Genomic DNA, 18,647 nt, shown 5'->3' with positions numbered 1-18,647 from the left:
AAATCCAAGTAGTAGTTTGGCGAAGTTAATCTATTCAGGTTTCTCTACTGGTTTTAGAATTCCCGCGTCTTCAGTGTCCCCAATCCCTTTTTCAGCTAACTGTGATTCAGCTCATGCACACCTTGAGAAGGTACTCAGAGAGATCGAGAAGGAGTCCGCGCTCGGTAGGATTGCAGGCCCTTTTCCTGCCCCTCCTTTTGCAAATTTTGTCTGCTCGCCACTGGGAGTGGTACCCAAGAAGGAGGAGGGGCAGCTTAGGTTAATTCACAATCTCTCTGCACCTAGGGGTGCATCAGTAAATGAGGCCATTGATCCCCGGCTATGTTCTGTTCGATACGCTTCTCTGGACCAGGCTCTGTACATTGTGAGGCGATTAGGCAAGGGTGCCCTGTTTAGCAAAGACAGATATTGAGTCCGCCTTTCGTCTCCTTCCTGTTCACCCTGACGATTACCATCTTCTGGGTTTTCAATTCGGGGGCGCATTTTACTTAGATAAATGTCTGCCTATGGGTTGTAGCGTGTCCTGTACCTACTTTGAACAGTTTAGTCCACTCTTGCAATGGATATTTACTTCTGTCACAGGCCATAGTGACATAATTCATTACCTTGACGAATTTTTGCTGCTGGAGCCCTCAGGCTCTGACGCCTGTGCTCGGCCCTGAGGTCTCTGACCTCTTTCTTTAAGGATTTTGGGGTCCCCATTTCCCCGGATAAGACTGTTGGCCCTTCTACATGCATTACTTTCCTTGGGACTTGCCGGGGAGTGTCGCCTCCCAGGTGATAAGGTCCAGGGTTTCCGCCTTTCTATTGACACTGTGCTAGCTTCCAAGAAGGTGACGGTCCATCAACTACAGGTGCTGGTTGGGCAATTGAATTTTGCACTTCGGATCATACCGATGGCACGCGCCTCCTCACGGTCCATCGCCAGGTCTATGTCTTGTCTGAAGGAGAAGCACCATCACACCCAGCATTCTAGTAAGGTCAGGGAGGACATAAAGATTTGGGGGGCCTTTCTGCAGCAATGCCCGCGCACCCTGTCTCTAACACTGAGTTGGGCCTGTATACGGATGCTGCAGGCGGTATTGGTTTTGGGGTTATCTTGGGCCGCAATTGGTGCAGGGGCGATTGGCCGGACTCCTGGCATGTTCACGACATGACAAGGAATGTTGCCTTCCTGGAACTCTTTCCCCATCTTTTTTGCTGTAACCATATGGAGGGAGGAGCTTAGGGATAGGAGTGTTGTTTTTTGGTCTGACAATATGGCCATAGTTGAGGCAATCAACAGGGAAGGGGCATCCTGTCCGAGCTACTTAGGTTGTTGAAGCACCTGATTTTACTCTGTTTAAAAGCTAACATTTCGATTTTACTCTGTTTAAAAACTAACATTTCCTTCCAAGCTAAGCATGTACCTGGAATCCATAATAATGCTGCCGATGCATTATCTCATGCCAAATTACAAGATTTTCGTTGTTTTCACCCGCAGGCTGCAGAGGAGATGGTGGAGTTTCCTTCATATATGTGGAGGATATTGTGTGCCAGTTCTCACTTGTCTGCCATTCAATTTTTTGCCAAGATTCAGGGAGGGACTCCTATAGCATCATCTTTCCTCATTCAAAAGGCTCTGGCGGGTGAGCTACCATTATTGGGTAACCTGTTAGGTGTCCTCCACAGAACTTGTGTCTCCACCTATGAAGCAACTCTGTTCACAGCAGCCTTTACTGTAGCTTTCTATGGCGCATTCCGGGTAGGGGAACTGGTGGGCTCTGCCCGTAACATTTTTGGGGGGGCCTGCAGTGGTCAGACGTCTTACTGGATGGAGATTCTCTGACCATAAAACTGCATAGGTCTAAGACTGATCAGTAAGGAAGAGGATCACTCATCAGACTCAGGGCAGCACCGGGTCCCACATTTGTCCTATTGCACGGATGACACCTTATTTAGCTATTCGCCCCCGATGGAATCTTCGTCTCAGTTCTTCCATCTGAATGGGGAAGCCCTATCCAAATACCAATTTTCGTCAGTGATGCCTGCTGCCTTGACCGAGGCGGGCATCGACCCAAGGGATTATTCGTCTCCCGCTTTTAGAATAGGGGCCGCAACAGAGGCACGCTGTGCGGGGATGTCAGTTGTGGAAGTTAAGAAATGAGGTCGCTGGTTTTGAAAAGCTTAAAAAAGTTACATTCGCCCTGACTTGCAGGGAAATTAGCGTGCGGTACTGTTGCACTCCGCCCATGCAGATTCTTAATATACTTTCTCCCCTCTCTTTAGTAGGATGCCATCCAAAGTTGTGTGGGTGATTGGTAACTCCTTTATTCGCCAGGCAGCCTACAGGTTGCAACTGCTCCGTGGACTGAAGTCTTCTGCCCTGCGTGACAGAGCGTTCCAATGGTGTGGCATTGGCGGACTGCACATCTCTCAGCTTCAACAATTAATTCAGGTGGTTACGGGTTGTGAGGGGCTCCAGTCCCCAGATCTCATTGTAGTTCACCTTGGAGCTAACGATTTAGTAGGGCTGGGCCAGAAGAATCTCAGGGAATCAATTTTGTTCGAATTTGCATGGCTTGCCAGAGCCTTTCCGGGGCTGGCCATTGCTTGGTCCCACATGATCCCACGCCGTAATTGGGGAAGAAACATAAAATCCAGGACAATCAAAGTGTCTGTGAGGTGGTTGAACTCTGAACTCTCAAGACTCTGCCCGAGCACCGACCGCCTATGGAATATACCTGATAAACTTATTAGAGGAGGTGATATGTTCCACAAGAATGGTGTTCATCTTTCTGATGCTGGTACAGACGTCTTCATTAGAGACATTTGGGGTTTTGCTCAGCTCCTTTTTTGTGGTGGGGATGGCGACGGACCCTGGGCCCCTGGTCGCCCTCGTACCATGGTATAAGAACACATAAGTCACCTCCACCAAGGAGGGGGGGGGGTCCTACGGAAGCCGTCCCCTCTCCCTTCAGACTAGTTACAAGGGGGAATGGTTACAGTCCTGGGCCAACCAGAGGATGTACACCAGTTTTTGGGCTAGTGCGCACAGTTCTTGAGGTCGGCACGGGGTGCCCTGCTCCTGCCCACCTTTTACGCAGCCTGGAGGAGCTTGTTATTCGAGGGGTGGTTCCCAGTGTGAGGACAAGGGTACTTGGGTATGGTACCGCCCCTCACGTATGCAGGTGCGTTGCACCTTGTGTGGTCCAATGATGTCCAGGATTGCATGGTTTTACCTCCTGGTGGTTATGGTCTGTGAATTTGCAGACAGTTATTGCCATGTGAATTTTTATATTTGTGTTACAAAAGATTTATAATTTTTGATGCACCTTTTATGTGTGATGTTTTTTACTTGATAAAGAAATTGTTTAATAAAAGACCCACAATTAAGCTTCTTGTGTCCTGTTGGTAACTTGTTGGGGTGTGCTTTGTGTCTGGCACTATCGGGGGTTCCGGGTCCTAGGATTCCTAAAATGCTGAAGGAACTTTGATGGAAGCTCTGGACAATTCCAGCTTTGTAATGTCAAGTGGGGTTAAGGGTGTGAGCATGTATTTCTCCCTTCCGAACAATTTATTTTAATAAATAGGATGAATCCTTGTTATGACATAGCACAGTAGTCCAGATCTATTTGAGTGAAAGTGGTTATTTTATTTCGCTTCATTCACCGCTTTGTCGATCCATGTCACTCTTTATTTAACTATAGATGTTTTTTAGAAAAAGGAGACAGCCGACACGTGTTTCACCCTATGTGGCAGGTAGGGCCAGGGCTTTCTCAAGGCTAAACAGGTTCAATAGTCTTACAGTCTGGTGAGGATGGTATACATTTCAATGTGTTTCAACGTAACATGTGGAATTTTTGGATGATCCAAGGATTGTTGGAGAATTTGGAGCGGACAGTGGGTGTCCATTATGGACTGTAAGTGGTCCCTGATGGGATCAGACACCCACATATGGCACCTACTTTGGCTGCCATGATGTTGAACCCCAACCGCAGCTGATCAGCCATCCTCTCCTGGCACCCTAACACACGGTGATGGAAAGCCATGTGTTGGTCGTGGGGGTCCTGTGAGCCAGCCGTGGTGGTGTGTGCTTTCTGCTGTGTGGTCGGGGTGGGAGTCACCCCGATGCAGCTGGACTGCCCTGCTCCTGGAGGTGGGGTGCGGAGACTGTCTGCGATACGTAGGAGGGTGTTGGTGCAGATGAACAGGGTGTCATCTTCATCATCACTGAAGATTTGTCTGGTCTGCTCCACAGGAGGTGTTGATTGTCCCTCTGCAATGTAAATGGGAGAAGCAGGTAGACAGACAGCATGACAATGTACATTGTTTTGGAGCAGCTGGCTATTTGATGGTAGACAGTGGACATTTCGACTACAGGACGGATATGCGGTTGTACTTGTACATTATCATCTCACAGTTTCATGCAATGCCAGTTGTGATTGGCCAGTTTCTATGCACAAGCGGCGCCAGTTGCGTCCTGTGGTGTAAGTTTTGCACTTTTGCACTTTGTACCACATTGTCATTAATGTTGATGTACTGTGATTGCTATGTGTGTGTGCTGCAATGTGGGAGAGTTACCCCTGCAGCTCTGATTTAGCAGCCTCTTATCCCTTTGAGGCGGTGTGCCTTTGACTTGTATGCTTTTCGGGTGCTGAGGTGTGGACGACTTGGGTCATTTGTGCTCTTGGACGGATTTTTGTACTCTTGTGCATTGTTTGTCTGCAGATGTGTTGTTGACGTCAGGGGTTGTATGTGCACGTGGATGTGTCAGAGTGTGACCTGCTACTTTGAGGATGTGTTCCACCCTGGGCCACCTCAGTGTCGTGCACCATGTCCCGTATTTTGGCTGCAGCCATGCTATCGGTCATGCAGGGTCACTTGCATTGTCAGTGTGGCTCACAGAGCCGCGGCTTGCTGGATTCAGAACATGTGCATGGGTAGGTTGTGGGATTGGTGATAGGGAGGGGGGTCCCTTTCTGCACATTGTGGCTGCAGCCATGCTATCGGTCATGCAGGGTCACTTGAATTGTCAGGGTGGCTCACAGAGCCGCGGCTTTGCTGGATTCCACACATGTGCATGGGTAGGTTGTGGGATTGGTGATAGGGAGGGGGCCCCTTTCTGCACATTGTGGACTGGGGCCTACTTGGTGCTTCTATGTGTGCTACAGTGTGCCAAGGGTATCAGGGACATGTTCCACAATCATTGTGGGTGTGCAGTGTGCTACACTTGATTGAACATGTGTGCCATGGTGCCCATCTCTTTCCGTCCCCCCATTCCCCGGTCGTTACTCACCTGTTGCTGTTGAGTCAGGTCATGTCGAGCTGTGTCTGGGCTCCCGACTCCTTACACCTTCTCCACACTGATGACTATGGCCACCATTTCCTCCAGTCCATCCAGCTCCTCCTGTGGCGCAGGACCCCCACCTCCAGTCTCCTTTGCAGCCTTCCTGTAGGCAGCGAGTTTCTGCTTGGTTTGGCTTTGCACACCATGCGAGTGCCTCTTGACCTTCTTCATTAACCTCCTCAAACTCCGACTGCATTCACGTCGTTGACAATGGACTGCCATATTTCTGCTTGTGTTGCCAATGATGCAGTGGAGGTGACAAACTGTTGCTGGTAGTGTTGTCTCCTCGGTGACGATGATCCGGTCTTCCTACAGAATGAACCCCGTATCCTCTTACTCTTCTCCTTGCCTTTCCCCGAACACGGGGTTCCTGGCTGGTCCTCCATGGGGCTTGTGGGGTTTGGGTTGTCCTCTGCACTCAGTCCGTTTGCATCCATGGTGCTACGCAGTTTGATTTGTTTTTGGTGTGCTTTTTATGTTGCTTTTGTGGTGCATTTTCCCGCATGACGCGGGGGAATTGCAGGCCTGTAGCTGGTTGTTACTGATTTTAGTATCTCGATTTTAGCCCATTGCAATTGTTTTGCGTTTGCGTTTCGCATTTTTTGGGGATGTTGCGTTGATTTTTACACGGTCATTTGGCGCGTTATCCTGCTACTATTGCATGGTACCGCCGGGTTGGGAATACAACATTAAAACGTGTTATTTTGTTACGATAGACTGCGATGTGCAAAGTTGAGTTAAGCTAATTTTGCGTTGATTATCACACGTTCTTGAGAATATCCCACATAGTTTCCCAAAGTTTTGATGGTTTGCTCTCTGTCTGAAAATTCATACATCATTAGAAAATCTGGAGGAAAATGTAACATTAGTGGGCTATTTTCAAAATATTTGCAGGAAATGTTAAACATTTCTAAAATTTGCTGAGTATCAAGACAGGCATTTTCTACATACAGAAACATTTGGGCCACATATTTGGATAGTTCCTACACATCACCATTTACCATTATGAACCGAAAACAGAAACAGACACAATAGGGTCACCTTTTCTTTAAAGCTTTTGACTGAGTTACGCTTACCCTACCTGACAGCACACCACCTAAATGTTTTGTAGTATTTGTGCACTACTTAAAAGATGTCATCATTTACAACCCTGTATACGTGCAGCATACCTGTCTCAATGCGCATTCACTGTTTTGCAGATGATTGTGCAGCTGCGTCTTTTGTAGCTTAATTATGGATTTGCAGCACTGTCCACATAATCCAACATCTTCTGCATAATCTGCAGATTTTAACAAAAAAATTGCTTCTAGTTCAAATGGATGAAAGGTTAATAAAAAGGTAGCAATATGAGTTCACGCGCACGGGAAGGCCCGTCGCCTCGTTTGACCGGTCATCTTTCACTTGATTATTTCTGTATTCGGTTGTTAAACTGGAACTAACTATATAACATATTTGCCCAGACTATATTACCATGTACCAAATGACACAATTAAGGAATACTATCAAAAAAATGTGCCGCTTTACTTGTATTTTCATTCTGAATCATTTAGTCAACATTGCTGCAGAATTTGGTCTTCCCATGCCCCATAATTTCAGTGGCCCTGGGTATAGAGATGAAGTAATTCTATGTCAGGACCGGAGGCGAGGATTATGCTCATTCTCTCTTCGCTTTATTCCAACAAAATTTCACAGCAGCTCATCATCAAACTTTTTTCCAAAACTACATTTCCCAGAACAGGAAAAAACATAACAGTCTCTTGCAGTCCTTCTATAGTGTCCATGAATTCAAGCATCAGGATTTAAGCAAGCCGGGCCGAAGAAGGCTGAAATGCCAGAAACCGGTCCCCGGTAGCTTGTCTCCTTTCTGGTGAAGAATTGGCTTGGTAGTTTAGTCTGCCCTGTTCCCATGATGCACTGGGCCAGGGACAGACTGATTTGCATATAGCCAGGTTCTGAGCTGTGAGATAAATAACGGTGATGGATCAAGCCCTGATCTTTGGACTGGGTAAGAGTAGTCTGTTTAACTCAGACACTCTGTTCATCACCACCCCCTTTTGTAAATCGTTTTTGGCCACTATAGGTGTGGCAGGGTATACTCAGACATGAGTCCCTTTCTCACTGCTCCATCAGGATTCAAGCAAGCCGGGCCGAAGAAGGCTGAAATGCCAGAAACCGGTCCCCGGTAGCTTGTCTCATTTCTGGTGAAGAATTGGCTTGGTAGTTTAGTCTGCCCTGTTCCCATGATGCACTGGGCCAGGGACAGACTGATTTGCATATAGCCAGGTTCTGAGCTGGGATGGGGCAGTGAGATAAATAACGGTGATGGATCAAGCCCTGATCTTTGGACTGGGTAAGAGTAGTCTGTTTAACTCAGACACTCTGTTCATCACCACCCCCTTTTGTAAATCGTTTTTGGCCACTATAGGTGTGGCAGGGTATACTCAGACATGAGTCCCTTTCTCACTGCTCCATCAGGATTCAAGCAAGCCGGGCCGAAGAAGGCTGAAATGCCAGAAACCAGTCCCCGGTAGCTTGTCTCCTTTCGGGTGAAGAATTGGCTTGGTAGTTTAGTCTGCCCTGTTCCCATGATGCACTGGGCCAGGGACAGACTGATTTGCATATAGCCAGGTTCTGAGCTGGGATGGGGCAGTGAGATAAATAACGGTGATGGATCAAGCCCTGATCTTTGGACTGGGTAAGAGTATTCTGTTTAACTCAGACACTCTGTTCATCACCACCCCCTTTTGTAAATCGTTTTTGGCCACTATAGGTGTGGCAGGGTATACTCAGACATGAGTCCCTTTCTCACTGCTCCATCAGGATTCAAGCAAGCCGGGCCGAAAAAGGCTGAAATGCCAGAAACCGGTCCCCGGTAGCTTGTCTCCTTTCTGGTGAAGAATTGGCTTGGTAGTTTAGTCTGCCCTGTTCCCATGATGCACTGGGCCAGGGACAGACTGATTTGCATATAGCCAGGTTCTGAGCTGGGATGGGGCAGTGAGATAAATAACGGTGATGGATCAAGCCCTGATCTTTGGACTGGGTAAGAGTAGTCTGTTTAACTCAGACACTCTGTTCATCACCACCCCCTTTTGTAAATCGTTTTTGGCCACTATAGGTGTGGCAGGGTATACTCAGACATGAGTCCCTTTCTCACTGCTCCATCAGGATTCAAGCAAGCCGGGCCGAAGAAGGCTGAAATGCCAGAAACCGGTCCCCGGTAGCTTGTCTCCTTTCTGGTGAAGAATTGGCTTGGTAGTTTAGTCTGCCCTGTTCCCATGATGCACTGGGCCAGGGACAGACTGATTTGCATATAGCCAGGTTCTGAGCTGGGATGGGGCAGTGAGATAAATAACGGTGATGGATCAAGCCCTGATCTTTGGACTGGGTAAGAGTAGTCTGTTTAACTCAGACACTCTGTTCATCACCACCCCCTTTTGTAAATCGTTTTTGGCCACTATAGGTGTGGCAGGGTATACTCAGACATGAGTCCCTTTCTCACTGCTCCATCAGGATTCAAGCAAGCCGGGCCGAAGAAGGCTGAAATGCCAGAAACCGGTCCCCGGTAGCTTGTCTCCTTTCTGGTGAAGAATTGGCTTGGTAGTTTAGTCTGCCCTGTTCCCATGATGCACTGGGCCAGGGACAGACTGATTTGCATATAGCCAGGTTCTGAGCTGGGATGGGGCAGTGAGATAAATAACGGTGATGGATCAAGCCCTGATCTTTGGACTGGGTAAGAGTAGTCTGTTTAACTCAGACACTCTGTTCATCACCACCCCCTTTTGTAAACCATAATTTCAGTGGCCCTGGGTATAGAGATGAAGTAATTCTATGTCAGGACCGGAGGCGAGGATTATGCTCATTCTCTCTTCGCTTTATTCCAACAAAATTTCACAGCAGCTCATCATCAAACTTTTTTCCAAAACTACATTTCCCAGAACAGGAAAAAACATAACAGTCTCTTGCAGTCCTTCTATAGTGTCCATGAATCCTGGCCAATAACTGCTGGAGACACCCCTTGCACTTCCTCTTTCTTCGCTGCTCGGCAGCTCGAGATAAGTGCCTTCCCTTTACTCCTGTTGTGGGGTTTAGTGGTTAGCCTACGGGCGGTTGCTTAAGGGGATTTGTAGATATTTCGTTTTGTACCATTTCAGATTCCCTGCCGAGCTGCGGGAACGCGAGGGCGCTCCTGACGCGGCTCCACCACTTTTCCCTACAGCGATGCGGTCCTCCGCCCGCCAGAGGGCGCTGTGTGTGGCGTCGCGACTCGGTGACCGGAGCGAGTCTCCTGTCAGTTTCTGTCATAAACACAACACGCTCCGGTAATCGCAATAGTCCGCGCCTTGCCTGACCTGCGAATCACCAAGTTCTGGCCTGGGTCGGTACGTTTGCCCAATTCTTAACGCCCGCTTCGCGGGTAGGTAGTGGTGCGCTGCACACAAGGGGCTTGCCCTGAATCGCCCGGTGGCACGGGTCTGTATTGAGTGTGAGGCTTTGGCCTCTGCTTACAAGGACACCTGTGCAGGCGGGAGCGATTCCCAAGTAATTTGTTGGGAGAGTATGGTGTCCTGGGGGTTAACTACCCTAAAAAACTTGGAGCCTCTGGCCCCTCTGTCACACCTGAGAGACCCTCAGCCCGCAATCTACGTATATAGGCCTATATATATATATAAAGACCCTCCCTTGTGTAAGGTTTCCAACCTTTAGTGCATTGGTCCTCATGGAGAACACAGTAGAGCAGGACTATTATGAGGAGGAGGATTTGTTGGCCTACCTACAGTGGGATGATGAATTATATACTAAAGTGGATAATTCAATTTACAGGGCGGTCAATGAACTGATGACCCCATGGAACAGCTCTTAACGGATCGCATTGATCACCACTGCGCGAAGGTTGCCCCGGGCACGTCAATCCCTGCAGTGGCGACTGCGGCACCTCAGTCCGGTAGTGAGGGCCCCCTTCCCCCCAAGAAGAAGTGTGAGGAGAGCGTCGACAAGGACACGTTCGAACGCCTGAAGCAGGCGTTCTTGGAACATACAGCCCCGATTGAGTTACCGCAACCTGTTCCCCAGGCAGATGAACCCCCTCCAGCTTCCCCGCAGATCCAAGGGGGGGACACTCCGGACGCTTCAGATGACAAAGCTGGCTCCTCGAGGTCGTGGAGGCCTTCGGGGTCTACTGACCCTCCAAGGACTGGGATAGCAGATATGCTTGATCCCGACGAAATTGTGCATCCTAGATCAGCAGAGTGGGTCCCGGCTGAAAGAGCAGCACTCTATGTGGCGTCTCGTCTAAGAAAACCCCTAGAGAACGAAGCAAGAAGCCGACTGAGGGCTGAATGCCCCCGCCCTACGCTGGCAGGCAAAGTGGCAGTCACCCCTGAGATTGAGGGTAAGATGGCGACCTTCCTCGCCAAGTTTATCAGGGACCCGAAAAAAGGGATATATAGATCCTGGCGAGCATGTCAGGACAAGTTGTTGGATGCCGTCGGTCCCTTGACAAAAATATTGGACATGGCGGAGGAGGCTCGGAGTTCGAGTGCCCTGATTGATCCGGAGGTGTTGTTGGCATGGGCGCAGCACGCGATTTGCTTTATGGGGAACGCAAACTGCGCCCTGTCCACAGAAAGGCGTAGGTCTCTTTTGATCAAAGTCGATCCCAAGCTAGGGGATTTGGCCTGTTCAGAGGCAGGGGCCTCGGCCCAAGGAGGATTATTTGGCGAGCCATTTATTAAAGAGCTCGGAAAGTTTGTCGCCACTTTCACATCCTTAGATAAGGCGCAGGCAAACATAAATCGGGTTTTTAACCCTTGGGTTTTCCGTGGGGCCGGTAGGGGCAGGAGCCGCCCGCCCGGCCGGGGACAGACTCAGCAACCCCAAGGAAGGGGGCAAGGCTCCGGACGCGGCCAATACCAGGCTGACCAGCGCTTCAACACCTTCTATCCCACAAGAGGGCAGAAATTCCGCGGACGAGGAAGCTACAGAGGCCAGGATGGCATTGCCAACGGTGAGTGTTTGGCCCGCGGCGCAACTGCAAGTGGGGGGCAGGCTGGCGCAGTTTTTCCCCGCTTGGGAAATGTTAACGGGGGACGCATGGGTGCTTCAAACTGTGAGGGGCTTCCAGATAGAGTTCTTTGGGACTCCCAAACAAAGAGTGCGTCCCCGCCCAGTAGTGTTCTCATCACCAGCTGCGGCGCTGGTGAGCGAGGAGGTTGCGGAGTTGCTACGGAAAGGGGCGATTTGTCGCACGGACATCCACCCTTCGGGTTTCTCAGCAACATATTTCTAGTGGACAAGGCAGATGGGGGCCAACGGCCAGTGATCAATCTGCGAGAATTCAACGAATGGCTGGTGTACAGACACTTCAAAATGGAAGGTATGCACCTGCTGCGGGATGTACTCCAGCCACTCGATTGGATGGTGAGATTGGATTTGAAGGATGCGTACCTGGTGGTACCAATTTTTCCTCCCCACAGACGGTTCCTCCAGTTTTTTTGGCAGGGTCAAGCCTACGAGTTTTGTTGTCTTCCGTTCGGCCTCTCCTCGGCCCCTTGGTGCTTCACCAAGGTCCTCAAACCCGCTGTGGAATATCTACGGGCTCGCGGTGTCAGGTTGCTCGTCTATTTGGACGACATTCTTATCATGGCCCAGAGTCCGGTGACTCTCAGGACTCATCTGCAGATGGCGGTGTCCCTGCTTCAGCAGTTGGGATTCGTTATCAACGAGAAGAAGTCTCTTCTCGTCCCGACTCAACAAGCCTCCTTCTTAGGGTTTGTGATAGACTCTGTGTCGGCCACTCTCAGCCTCCCTTCTCGAAAGGTAGCGAAGATCCGCCACGAGATTCGTCAGACCTTGGCCAAGCAAGAAACATCCTTGCGCCAGATAGCTCGGCTAGTGGGCCTTTTCTCGGCCTCCATTCAGGCGATTTTTCTGGGACCTCTACATTACAGGGGCCTGCAGCGTCTAAAGGCACACCACCTCCGAAAGGGCCTCACGTATTTTCAAGTGGTTCCGCTGACAGACGAAGTTCACGACGAATTGGAGTGGTGGCTGTCCCACATGGAGGCTTGGAACGGGAGAGCCATATTCGGTTCGGCACCCGACTTGGTCATAGAGTCAGACGCCAGTCGATCCGGCTGGGGGGCACGGTGTGGGGAATTCTCCACAGGAGGAAGTTGGTCTCCGCAAGAACAGCAACTTCATATCAATTGCCTCGAATTGCTAGCGGGCTCTTTTGCGGTCCGCTGTTGGACCAAAGACAAGGTTCAGGCATCAGTTCTTCTGAAGATGGACAATGTGTCCGCAGTCAGGTCCATCAATCACCTTGGCGGCACACGCTCCAAGGCTCTAGCAACCTTGGCGAAACAGTTTTGGGAGTTTTGCCTCTCCAATCAGGTATCGGTCATAGCAGAATACCTTCCCGGGACGCAGAACTCGGTGGCCGATTGGCACTCCCGTCATCTTCGAGATGCCAGTGTTTGGAAATTGGACCCAGAGGTCTTCCACGGACTGCAGGACCGTTGGGGTCCTTTCTCCATAGACCTTTGTGCGTGTCGGCTGGATCACCAGCTTCCCCGGTTCTTCAGTTGGAGGCCGGATCCCCTGGCAGTGGCGTCCAACGCTTTCACCCAGGACTGGAGTCGGGAGAAGGGGTATGCGTTTCCACCGTTCTCCATGATCACCCGAGTTGGAGCCCAGGTGTGCAGACAGAGGTCCATGGTGGTCCTGATAACACCATGTTGGAGGTCGCAAGTTTGGTTTCCAGTTCTACTGGAACTTTCTTGGGATTTTCCAATCCGACTCCACCCAAACTCCCCGCCTCCTGTTGAGTCCAGAGGGGATTCCCCACAGGCTGGTGGAGGAGGGCTCGCTCCAACTGGTGGCATGGCGGATTACAGACAACGTTGGCGCCTGCCGGGCCTTTCGGGCCACGCTGAGCTCCTGCTGTCCAGAGCGTGGGCAGACAGCAGGTCTAAGCGGTACCGATCAGCATGGACACGGTGGGTATGTTGGTGTATGCGACGGGAAGTGGATCCCGTGGTTGCCGACCTGACGCACGTTTTGAACTATTTAGCGGAATTGGCTCAGAAAGGCCTAGAATACAGGTCGGTCAATACTGTCCGCTCGGCCATCTCGGCAGGACATGCTCCGCTTGACGGAGCTCCCTTGGGGGAACATCGTTTTGTCTGTAAGCTTCTTAGAGGCGTTAGGTTGTCTCTTCCCCCGGAGCCTCACTATTCAGTTCTTTGGGACATGAATCAAGTGTTGAACTTGCTGTTATCTTGGCAACCGAATCGTTTCCTGTCACGGAAGGAATTGTCCGCCAAATTGGCGATTTTGCTTTGCCTGGTGTCATGTAGAAGAGTCTCAGATGTTAGAGCTCTTGATATTACGGCAAGAGTTTTCTCCCCCCGGAAGGGGTGACTTTTTTGGTGAGTAGGAGGACCAAATCTAATACTCGCACGATTTCTTATCCTGCTTTTGCGGAAACACCTAAACTCTGTGTGGTGCAATGCTTGAAAGCTTATGAGGAAGCCACGGAGGAAGTTCGACCCCCAGGCGAACAACAACTCCTGATAGCCCGCAAAAAGCCTTTCAGGGCGGTGTCCTCGCCCATGATAGCCCGTTGGGTGCGTTGGGTTGTACAAGCATTTTGGTGCACATTCTGCCAGAGGAGCAATGGCTTCGAAGGCGTTCAGCCTACGGGCACGCCTGGAAGATTTGATGAGAGCAGCGGATTGGTCCTCGGATTCAACCTTTAAAAGGTTTTACTTTAAACCGCTGCTGAATGTGGCACAGGTAGTGATTGACAAGCTTTGAAGGAGCATAATCCTCGCCTCCGGTCCTGACATAGAATAGAAATTTGCCTAGCCTACGAGAAGGTAAGTTTCAATTCTATTAAGGACGCGGAGGCGAGGATTATCCCTCCCAGCAAGCACGTGGGTTGCTGGCCCGCCCCGTATGGTGGTAAGTAATTGCCTCTTGATTTTCCCGTTTCTGATACTGCCTTAAATGTTTCTATGCCTTAAGGATGGAAGTAGTTCTGTTAAGATACCGACCTGTATCAGTTGTGTTGATATTTTGCTTGCCTTCCTTCATGTTTGAAGAATGGTGTTTGATTATCGTGGTTTTTTTCAGGAAACGACAATGCGAAGCAGGCTGGTTAATGATGGAAGGGATCCTCCAGCGAAGAAAGAGGAAGTGCAAGCGGTGTCAGCAGCAGTTATTGACCAGGATTCATGGACACTATAGAAGGACTGCAAGAGACTGTTCTGTTTTTTCCTGTTCCGGGAAATGTAGTTTTGGAAAAAAGTTTGATGATGAGCTGCTGTGAAATTTTGTTGGAATAAAGCGAAGAGAGAATGAGCATAATCCTCGCCTCCGCGTCCTTAATAGAATTGAAACTTACCTTCTCGTAGGCTAGGCAAATTTCTATTCACCCCAGATCACACAGTCCATATCGCAGAGTGAAGTCAGGACTGCAAGCAAAGTCCCCTAAGTGCAAATCAATAAGCAGTAGTATTGGGCTCGTTGTTTGCTTTTCGGTGAATCATAATTCATAATTGAGATACAAACAATATTATAAACACATGCGAAAAGTGGTTTCTAAAAATGTACAGTGAATTATTTCTGTTGATATGACTGTGGATTAAAGCATGTGGGTACTGCATGTTTCTTTTTTTTCTAAATTAATAATATTGGCCGGTATTCGGCTTCGCTGAATCTGGTAAACGCTGCTCTCGTGCTGGGGCCAAGAGTCGAGCTGCAGCCTGGCTGTCAGGTGCCCTGTTAGCAGCTGTAAAGGAGAAATCATTAAAGTCTCACTTATCTGTCGATCTCCCTCTTAGCCTAACCCGGCCTCCTGCCACCTCCGCCGATAGCGGCCGCTTTGAAGTCACTGCAAGTGTGAATTTATTGCTTTCTAAAGACCGGATTCCTCAGCTTGTCGTAAATCACACAGTGAGACAAAGGCTTCTGGGGAAAATGGCGACGTGTTAAAAATCCCTCAACGTGTTATTAGAGGAAAACATTTCACATGCCACAAGTAATTGCTAAACGCATGCAAGGCCGTCCCTGCCACAGCAAGGCTGCAGACTCGACAGTCATCCGTCACGGGGATGCGGAGCCGGGGTTTCACGTGCTCTGCGTCTGCCCTGGAACGGGTCATAATGACGCGGCCTAGGCCCCGACACGTTTTATGAAACGTCTGAGGGAAATAAAATGCTGTTGAATGACCGACTTGATTCACACACTGGAAAAGAAAAAAGAAAGAAAAAAAAACAGTCCTCGGGACCTGAATCTGCGCTGCATTAATTGGAAATAGGGTAAACTTAAAAAAAAATATTTGAGAGAAGTAGTGGTGCTGGGGCAATTTTCAGAGTGGGGGTGCTACTATCAATTTCGCATCACTGAAGTAAAAAGAATAGGGAAAACTTCAAGTGCTGCATAAAAGAACTAATGTAGCAAATGAGCCACACATTCAGCAGAACAGTGACATGGATGTAGTATGTACGCCATGTTGAATTTCGAATTACACATTTTCTTTTGAAATAGGCGCTAACATTTACGCAGACCTGCAGTTTTACTGATATAACTATATTGCGCACACTAGGTGGAAATCTGGGTTCAGCGACTATTTGTCATTTGCACAACACACAAGTAAAGTGTCTTGCGTTTGGTTTGATCCTATTAAAACCTTTGTTCCCATCATACGTGTGCTTTCCGAACTGCTGATATATTTTGAAATATTTGTATAGTTCATTTACAGTTATTTACATTTTATTGTGTTAGGAAGGAAATGTATCTTAAAGCCCCACTCCCTGTACACCAGCATGATTGTCAATCAGCTCACATTACAAAATCCTCTCACTTTGCAGTCAGAAAAAGAAAACACCAGTTTCCACCTTAAACGAATAACCAGCAATTTGTCTGAAGACACTGCCGATCATTTGACCTGTGTCTTTGAAAACACAGCAAATGTGACAAGATAAAAACAACATCTAAAGACATATTTTTTAGCTCATTCATCTTGTGATCTTCCGCAAGACTATTCTGTAGGTGCTGTAGCACCTCACACACCCCTTCTTCCAGCACCCATGGAAGGAACCAGTAACAATATACAGTTAGGGACGTAATGCATTCTGCACTGGTGGGGCGGGGAAACAACCTTCAGGAGGCCCACATTCAGTTTAAAGCCCATGGTACAAGAGTTATGATATTTTAACTTTCTAAATAAACATAGCCCCCAGAAGCGCAAAGTGTTATTAATAGTGAAGGACTTAGACGCAATTTGATACTGACTGCAAGGGTGTGCTGGTCAGACACACTTTCCAGGTTTGTCCCGGTGGAAGATTTAACCTTCTGACTGAAATGTAACTATTCCTGAACATCAGCCCCCATGCCATCCTGTCAATGGAAAGCTCTGCCCACAGCACCTGCCCACACCCATGCACTCTGCCCCCTGTCTGGGAGCGATACACATTTCCTAGTGGGGGAGCTATCAACAGTCCAAGGCAGCTGGTCTCAGAAACTCAGAGGTAGGTAAATGCCAACTTTCTGAAAGTGACATTTTCAAAATAGCAATTCAAAATCTGACATTACCATTAAAGAGGATTTTAAATAACAGCTAAAATGGGTGGAAGAAACAATTTTCTATTTGCTCCCAAACTGAATTTACCACATTTAATGTAATAAGGTAAACCAGTGTTAGTATATGAGAAACCAGCATTGCCACAGTGAAAATTGACTTTTGAGGTTTATTCACTGTCAGGATAAGTGAACAATTAATTTACATGTCCTACTTTTTAAACACCAGGCACCCCGCCCTATGAGAAGTTAGGGCCTACCATAGGGGTGACTTATAAATATTAAAAAGGTAAGGCAAAGGCCTGACAAAAGGTTTATTTTGCCATTTCGAATTGGCAGTTTTAAATTGCCCTATAAGCCACAATGGTATGCTTGAGACATGTTTCATGGAGCTACTTTATTGAGTGGCACAATAAGTGGTGCAGCTCACTATTAGCATTTAATTTACAGACCCTTGGTAGAGATAGTACCATACACTAGGGACTTATAAGTAAATGAACTGTGATCCTAAGGAGGCCTTTTGTGGCAGCGATGAAGAATATTTCTGTGCTGTGGTTAAATCTGAACCAGATTAAGTGAAGTCTGCAAGTTAATGGTCGCTGAGATGGTCGGAGAGGCGTCTGTTGATGAGTATCTCTAGGACTTTCACCTGGTACAGGCAGGGAGATCAGTCTATCATTTGCGAGCACTGAGGAGTCCATGGAGGGCCTTTTGAGCAGGGGTAGGACTGTGGCATGTTTCCATGTATTTGGGAATGTGGCTGGTGAGATGGAGATGCTCACGTTGGGGTTAAGGACTGTACTTATGGGATAAAGTCCTTTGGTGAAGGTGTGGTGGGGGAAGGGTCCTATGGGGCACCAGAGTGGATGGCCTCCATTGCGGCTGCGGTTTTGTCCATGGTGATAGTGGTCCTTGTGGTCATGGTTATTTCTATGTGTGAAATGTGAGGGCTTGAAGCAAGATCCATGGGGTGCAGTCAGGTGTTGAAGTTGCTGTACATGGAAGTTATCTTGCAGTAGAGCTTGTACAGAAGTCATGTGAGGGTCTGATGCTGTTAGAGGGGGCGGCTGGAGAGATGAAATCTTTCAGAATTTAGAAAAGGAGACATAGACCGCTATATTACATGCCCTATTCATGAACATCCTGGCTGATCTCTCAGAAGCAGACGTCCTTCTAGACAGAACAATTCATGCAAGTTGCCTGACAAAATCCCAAGGCAAACCAGAAGATATCTTGACTTTTGTGCACTACTTCAGTCAGAAGAAGGTAATCATGGCAGTGACATGCACACGAGGCCAGATCCCTTTTGAGGAAGAGACCTGTCCTCTATCACATAGCTAAAACCTCACCTGCTGTAATCAGTTATCAACATCATGAAAGAGAAAGGCATCAGCTATGGATGGGGGTTTCTTTTTTTGCATGAGCTTCTTGTGAAATGGTAAACCCCACCCAATCCGCACTCCCTCTGAGGATCAATAGCTGCTCGGCCTACCTGATTCCTCATGGTAACACTCCGCTTCTCCCTCTCTACAATCCGCAAGGAGTGCTCTTGCAAACAATAGGAGAGATGGACCATGAAACCCCTAAAATAATCCTCACTCAAACCTACTATGGAAGAAAGTCACAGTGAAAGAAGTGCAAACAGGGACATGCTACAGAGTCAGGAGGCAGAGGACTGAGACAATTGTGCAGCTTAACCAAAAACTTCCACAAACATTACTAAGCAAAAGGATGG

The sequence above is a fragment of the Lissotriton vulgaris genome, chromosome 2_1 (assembly GCF_964263255.1).
Source record: "Lissotriton vulgaris chromosome 2_1, aLisVul1.2, whole genome shotgun sequence".
Taxonomy (NCBI): domain Eukaryota; kingdom Metazoa; phylum Chordata; class Amphibia; order Caudata; family Salamandridae; genus Lissotriton; species Lissotriton vulgaris.
Note: the sequence above shows the minus strand (reverse complement) of the source record.